This window comes from Ptychodera flava, chromosome 21, assembly GCF_041260155.1.
Source record: "Ptychodera flava strain L36383 chromosome 21, AS_Pfla_20210202, whole genome shotgun sequence".
In the NCBI taxonomy this organism is placed as follows: domain Eukaryota; kingdom Metazoa; phylum Hemichordata; class Enteropneusta; family Ptychoderidae; genus Ptychodera; species Ptychodera flava.
The window spans coordinates 7620630-7628602 of record NC_091948.1 but is presented as its reverse complement, the minus strand read 5'-3'; the positions used below and the strand labels follow the sequence as shown (position 1 = coordinate 7628602).

Here is a 7973-nt window from a genome sequence, read left to right as displayed (position 1 = left end):
TGTGGTAAAAAGCATTTCATCTATTAAGGTCGCATATGCTTTTGATTGAATGAAATGAAATTAAATGAAACTTTTGCTCGAACTTTACATAAGGTTACCTCTACTTTTCGAAATCAAAAGTGAAAATCTTGGGTCACCATGCAAAATTTAGAACGAGAAAAACAAACTACCTAATATTTAATGGCACTTGAAATTTAAAATGGCCGCCATCCCTGTATTGACTCTATAGGAAAAAATTAAATCATCCATTATCTAAAATAGCTTGTAAATGAGACCCCCTCAAGCAGGAGACTAAAGTTTTTGTAAAAGTTTTTAGAGTTCAAAATCTCAGTGTCGTCGAGGTGCATTCAACCTTAATATTTTTTTGACCAAACATGTCCTTTGAATTGTATTTTTCGTCAAAAGTTGAAAATAATTGCTCTTCCACTGTTCACCCCTTAAGCTACCCCTTCCCAGAGATGCGTCCGTCTTGAATTTTTACTCGCATGATTGCTTACCTAAACATTCGATGCTTGTAGACGTGACACTTGGATTCAATTAGCACCGCATGGTGTACACGTAATCCGTACCGGGTGTATAGTTCCATGTGCATTCATTCCGTCCACCAAGATATTATATCTCAGATAACGTCATTATTTTCTTCCCGTCGGATGCGTTCAGCCAGTGTCTGGTTTCCAACAAGCGTGTGCTAGGCTTCACGGTTCAAAGTTCCATTGACCTTTGACCCAGATTCCTTCGCAATAGGAAAAAAATTGATAACAACATGAGGAGAACAGTCATGGCTGATATGGCTGATTACATTACAAAGTTTTCTTCATTAAAATATTTCCATCGAACACATCTCAGTAAACATAATATCACTCAAACGTGTGTTATTTTGGTATTTCGATTTGCTCCTGGTAACCAGGCTATTGCCATGATGAAAATGTAATCTCGAACTCGCAGAGCCGAGTGGAACGGAATAAATCGGGCAGTCAAGCAAAGAAACCATAAAACACACACGTGTAATCTATAATTACACGGGTGGTCGTGTTATTTATGATTTAAGGCATAATAATGTGTGATATCGTTTGTCAATTCTTTACGTCGTTTGCGTGATGCATGTTACACATGTTCTACAAGTTAACATGATAAAGGTGTCCCCTGCGCACACGCATGGTGTAAACGCAGAAGAAATTTATGATGCAAATGAAGACGATGTCAGAACCAAACTATCTATTTTATACTCAGCCAGCAGCTTGCACTATATTCAAGTGTGTTGCTTTATTATAAAATCATAAATATAAACGAGTGATGTCTATAAATCGTGAAGAGATCTGCCTTGGTAGTCACAAGCAGCGTATTTAAGATAGAACTAATGTAAGATTTAGGTAACAAGCGATCTCCGACAATAGCGAACAATCCAGCATGCTTTAAAATATAATGCGCAATATCTCTGATCATAGTATTCTCATCACTAAACGTGGTTCCTCCTCTTCAAATACCACTTTCTCCCGATGTCGAGGCGTCGACGCATCATCACATTCAACGAGTCACCCTATTCTGTTATGGAGCGAGATTCTGTAATCTTTGTATCACAGCAGATGTTGGTTATGTGTGAAGAAGCTTTCAACATTTCAATCATTTTCTCTGGTATTCATGATTTCTACTGCACACAACCGTTCATCTTACATAAAATTTGTCAGCATTATCCTCATAAAATATTCATGTATGGATGTCATGCCGCATTTATTCAAACTTGTTGATCGGAAGTGAAACCATAGCCCTTGTGAGCTATGGGGAAACTAAAAAGGGTTTGAAAAGTTAATATTACAACCATCAAATAATGATCAAATGATGCGTACTATCACTAACTCATGGACACACATGTTTACAAAGACAAAAACATGTATACTAACTCATAGTTTGTTTCTTCTCTTTAAGTATTGCGTCTTCTAAAATTACACATGATTCGTCTGTGCCTATAGCGTGTCTGATGACCATGATTTAGTTCAACTGTCCAGTCTGTGAAAAAAAGCACGTGACATGTAAAACATTAGAAGATAACTTAGATGGATTGAAAGAAAACCCGAAAAGGGGACAGAAAATCTCAGAGGATGACATTTTTTGTCTCAATTCGAATTCGTATCCGTGCAGCAACAGCTTCGTTCTCGCCGAGACTTCCTCAATCCTTGGATAGTTACTAAGACCATTGATCGTCAACATGACGTTTAACCCACATCTTTGCTTTTCTTGAGACGGTAAAATATACAAAGACTTTTCAGACACAAAGCCCCGACACCGTGTCGTAGGCATACATTTCCATGGCGACCGCTGAATCACAGTACGCTATTATCGATAGCAGCAGCAATTTTGTTATTATCAGTTGCAGTCGCTGACAATACCCTTCATTTTCCCTTGGGCTGTTTCCATGCTAGGGAGTCACAGAGCATGTACTGTTTTGAAGTAATTTCGCCGAAACAAGAAGGACGCACATAATACATTTCAATAACAATCATTAGATGATTGTGCTATGCGGCTGTTCTCACACAACACACTGGCATGTGACTTGTTTCAAGGTATATTTTATCTTCTAACGGGAGAAGTCTTTCACACCGATTGTCCATTGAATGATGTCAGTGACCTTTCCTGACAGTTGTTTTCTTCCTTTGTGTTCAGAAGCATTGCCCATCTAATCTGGCGATGGAATATATATACTTCTAAATTCACGCGCTTACAAATCGTCGAAATATGTTTACGCTTGAATGTGCATACAGGATTTAATATATGTGGTTATCTTTGTCCATCGTGACAATGACTCAGGACAACGTAAGAGGTACAAAGGACAACGAAAGAGGTCGTTGTCTTCCAAGAACGTTTTCTAGGTTTCTATTTAAGCATAAAGTAGATTGTTGCAGCTTAACGGGAGGCTGTCGTAGGAATTGCGCGTGTGCGACTTTCTTGTTTACAAATGAATTTTATGATATTCATTGTTAACAAGCATGTTTTAACTTTTCATCATATCTAAGATACTGTGTAGGGGTCTCTGGCAACCTTTGAGCAGAGTTCTGAAGACATTCTCTCTTTAGGAAGTGGTGTAACGATTACACGAACACTGAAAATAACGCAAAGTTGTAAAGGACATTCACGTGGGAGCGTATCATTAAAAAAGAATCGTAAAATAAAATGACAATTTTTAAGTCTAGTTCAACATTTTAGGAATCAGGTGCAAAGTCCAGCCTGAATTTCCGTCTCTATGGCAGTGCCGATAGCCCGAAAAATTGCTCTTTTTGCGTTAAGATACAACGTATTTACAATTCCTAAGAACGGGTTTGGTGTCCCGAGGCAAAACGAGAGACTGTGAGAGATTATGGTAAAAATCGTGCTCAAATGTGATTACGTCACAGAAGTTGTGGTAAAGATATTCGACACTCACTTGATTCGTGAGAAAATTCTGAAAGAATATATTAGGGCATCTCAAATGTCTACTACAATACTTCAACCAAAGCATTTATTTACTTATTTATTTATTTATACTGTGAAGAGCAAAAATCTGCAAAGCAAAATGAAACTATATTTATTTCTCTTATATACCTCCATGATGGTAAGAATAAGTGACGTTACTGTTCAGCGACAAAGGAACATTTTTCTCTTTTATAAACCTCTCTTAAGGTAGAACGCACCTCGGGGACAGACATTCAGACTCTCAAACTTTTACAATTCTCTTCTGATATACCACATGTAGGGGTTCATTTTAAAGCTCTTGGTGAAAGAAAACTTTCCACCGGCTTAGTTTTTCGAAATTCGAAAATTTTTATTTTTCTCCATAGAGTTAACACAGGGATGGCGGCCATTTTGAATTTCTAATATCGGTAAATCTTTGGTAATTTGTTTCTCTAGTAGGCCTACCAAAATTTGCACGGTGACCCCCTATTTTTATTCTTGATTTTAAAAGAGAATGATTGAAAGATTCCTTGAGGAAAGTTAGAGCAAAAGTTTAAGTCTTTCACTTTCGAGGAAAATTTTAAACTTTTTCTTTCATTATATGCCCATTTCACAGGCTAGATGGTAAACTATTAGGCCTATGGTTCTCTCGCTCTGCTCAGTGGTGCAGAAGTGACCGTCCTTTGCAAGTGTGTGCACTGCCAGCCTTTGGCTCAAATTCCGACGTACACCGTCTTTGTTTATCATTGCAGTCAGTCGTTGGAACTTGGCTAATACCGTTACCTCTCACACTCTTGGAGAAGACGGTGTCGGTTATATATGCATGCTGCTTTAGCTTCTGTCGCAGGTCTTTCTGGAATGGAGATAAATATTTCGTCAAGACCATACTTCTGCACCGTCTCAGTATGGAAGCTTACACTGTGTATTATCATCTCGGCCTTGAGATTGCTGACAAATCATCGAAATATTTTTACGCTCGAATAGAAGAAGAGTTAAATCATCTGAGGTATCCAAAAATAAACGAGCTAACTTTTTTTGGTAAAATGTAATCTGAATGATCTTTGACTGGTTGCGCATCGTAGGTCACCATAAAAGAAATTGGCGGCGTCAGTATCGTCACTTCACACACGGTCCCTCCGTGCTTCACGCCACTCTCTTGCCATTTGTCTGTAGAAAGTGACAGCAACGGTTGGTATACTACAACGCATGGAGATGAAACCACTGCTTTCCTTGGTACGGTCAAATCTAGAGATACCGTGAAGAATTTACTCGATAAAATGTCAAATTTCCGTTTGGAGTAGTTCAACTCAGAAGGAGGTCAAGGGTTGTGACGTTCGCATAATATTATGATATTTTATCCCTGTCCAACATACCATGGGGCGCAATACCTCGGCTCATGCTATGACAAAGCATGCTCATAACGGATTATGACATAATCAACTGGCGCTGCTTTAGTTACTTGGCAGAAATTTGCTGCTCATTCCAGTGAATGCTGTATTTTGGCCAAGACACAAAGTGAAGTCTGTTTCTAAAATCTGTACCCTATCATAGTAAAATACGGCATGGCCCGTCAGCCCTGCCTCCATAAATATTGTCATGGTTAAAGGGCCAGTAATGCTAACTTTCGATAATTTTTTTCACCATTTTTGTTTTGAATGTCAACCATAATTCCTTGTTCTGCCCCCAAGGCATGTTGATATACACAGTGTTCAACTTGTCAACTCAGTCCATACATGTGCAAACTGCGTTATTGTTGTTAAAAAGTGAATTCTGGTCCGGACTAGAATTAAAATGTAAACAATAACAATGCATTTTACACATATAGAGACGCTATGTTGACGAATCAAATAGTGGGTGTTTCAATATTTTTAGGGAGTAGATGAGTAGTTGCAGATGACATCCAAAATAAAAATAATGACAAAATTATCAAAAGTTATCATTATTGGCCCTTTGAACTCGTGCACCCTGCCTACCATCATTGTGTCTCTATCTCATACCATCTTACATTACCAGACTTAGCTGGATTGGTCAATTCGTTGACCCTTACATGACAAGCCAGGAAGACAACATATTGATCTGAAATAAAATCGCACGACGATCAAAATTAACTACTTACAATAAAAACACAGTGACGAGACAGAGCTTCGAGACAGGGGATGACGCAAAAATAAAATCAAACCACGGTCCCTCTATAGAGGGACCGTAAACATCCTCAAAATGCAAGATTAAACCCAACAAGAGAAGTAAAGGGTTTTGCATATCATAGCTGGGCAAGCTACACAGATAAACTAATGACTTTTATCACATCAAAATGAGGTTAGGTGCCGAAAATTACTGAGTTTTGAATTAGATAGAGAGGCAGTTATCAATTGACAGCAAATTTATTCCCAGGAGGCGTAAGTTACTCATTAAATCTCATCCTTAGTCTCCAGTTTCTTAACCTTGGTAGGAACCAGTAACATGCGTACTGCTGTATCGCGGACAATACCATTCTGTCTTCAGGGGGCTCCGGCTTGTTAGTAGTGTAGAAATATGATGTGGTCAGGGAGAATGCCAAACATGAAAGGGGTTATCGGTTTCAAGAGACGGTTTAAATATAGACAATCATTACATCGAGATGCTGAAATCAAATATATACAATATGCCTTCCCTTCTCACATGCACGCAAGTCCCGTGTAAATCATTGCTGTAATATTTGACACGGTTGGAATTTAATAATCTGAGAGCTCGACTTCTATAACGTCAGACTCTAAGGGGAATTGGCATTGTAAGCTGTTGAAGTTGTCCGTCCAACAATCGATGACGCTTGATGACTTCAAATCCTGGACGTTACCACTGACCAGCGTTTCTCTCTAATATAATATCGCTACTCGAGGTTAGACGTGTGCTTAGATTTCTTTAATATAGCCTGAGAGCGGTGTGATGCCTAGTCCCACGGGCTAGGCAACCGGGGTCTGTGTGCATATAGTGTTTTCTCAAATTTACACTGAACACTCCGAGGGCCTGCATTTCGTCCTGAGACTGTCTTCGGCTCATTCAGTGACAGTTGCTGCTTCATTCTCAAGCAACGAGAGTATTGTGCGACGCAATAACACCCTCCAACTCAGATGTATGTCTCTATGTTATTGCCACCTACTCGCTGTTTTGCATCGCCATGGAACGATACTGTCACACGTTAACCCCCAGCCTGGACTCGAAAAAAATCAGCATTCAGACAAGATAAGGCATTGCATTGCTTTCACTACTCAGGCAATCAGCCATCGAGAACAAGGTAAGGCTACTTTCCAGTTTCTTTTCCCTTACAAAGACCTCTCACATGTAAGGTGGAAATTTATCGTTATTGATTTTAATTAATGCATTTTAGTTATACTGTGTTGTCCTTTGAGAACTGATTATTCCCTGTGTGCGATGTGGATAAGCCGATGAACGCATAAGCATTAACCGTTGTTTTATTCAAACCGACATGTTTGTGACGTCTTGCTTTAATGAAGAAGGCCTGATTATCTCAGAGGCTCATCCGTAATACTAAACCGTATACCCTCGACGGCTTGGAGAATTCTTGTAAGAATATATGCCTGTCTCGAGCTTCTTTCAGAATTCCAAATTCACTGGAGTATATCATACCTCGGAGCTGATATAAATACGCGTTACAGCGCTGTAAATACGCGTTCAGTATATTGAATATGCGTCACTTTGTCTGACCTTCAACGGGATGAGAAATTTCCAGGTTGGGATTTAAGACGGACGCTGATATTACATGAAGAAATCGTGGAGTGAGTATTTGGTAATTTGGAGAGCGGTAATTCAACAATTATTTATTCAGCGTATTTATTTAAAATATTTGAAGACGCACCAATAAAACTCACTCAAGACATGTACATTTACGTAGACTGGTCAGGCTCGTGCATGTTCCAGTTAACACGATTTGAACTGAACTAATTTGGGATAATTGGAAGGTGAAGTAATGTCGGTTTAATCTGCAAATGTAAGCTCATCTGCTTTTCTTTTTAAGTTACACACTTGTTTTTATGAGTAATTTGTAATATTACAACATTCAGCTATACGGCATCTAACACTTTTGAGAAATTTGAAAAATATGAAGATCCAATAATCCAAAATTAGTTCCAATTCGTGTTAAATTTCTAAATTAGTACAGGCATGTAAGATTTTCTTTTTAATGAATTCGTTTGCCTGGTTTTCTTGTTTTGGTGATTTCCCCAAGAAATGGACTGATTATTGTCCGAACTATTTTCAAGATTGGTTTATCATAAATCGAAAACAGAGGAGCATGATGGATACACATTAAAAATTGTCTTGAGGGAATTTTGAATTATATAGTGTTAGCCTGGAGTGTACACCGCGCAGAGAAAGATTTCATCGTCGACCACTCTATAGTGCAGAGTGAGGCTTTTTAAATATCATAATAATTATCTAACGAATATTTCACTGTATTTTCTTGACGAGTAATGCTCCTTTCATTCAGAGCGAATAACCATTTTTCTCTGCAAATCACGTAAACTTAGTTTTTTCTGCACTATGTGCTGCAGCGC

General features: G+C 38.6%; 1 protein-coding gene across 1 annotated transcript in view; it reads left to right on the top strand.

Moving 5' to 3' along the window:
* Positions 1-6169: 6169 nt before the first annotated feature.
* Positions 6170-7973, top strand: part of LOC139121266 (small conductance calcium-activated potassium channel protein 1-like) — a 114388-nt gene continuing 112584 nt past the window's right edge. Inside the window, exon 1 of the mRNA XM_070686002.1 lies at positions 6170-6694. The gene's annotated coding sequence lies outside the window, so the exon portion shown is untranslated. The remainder of the gene's footprint in view (positions 6695-7973) is intronic.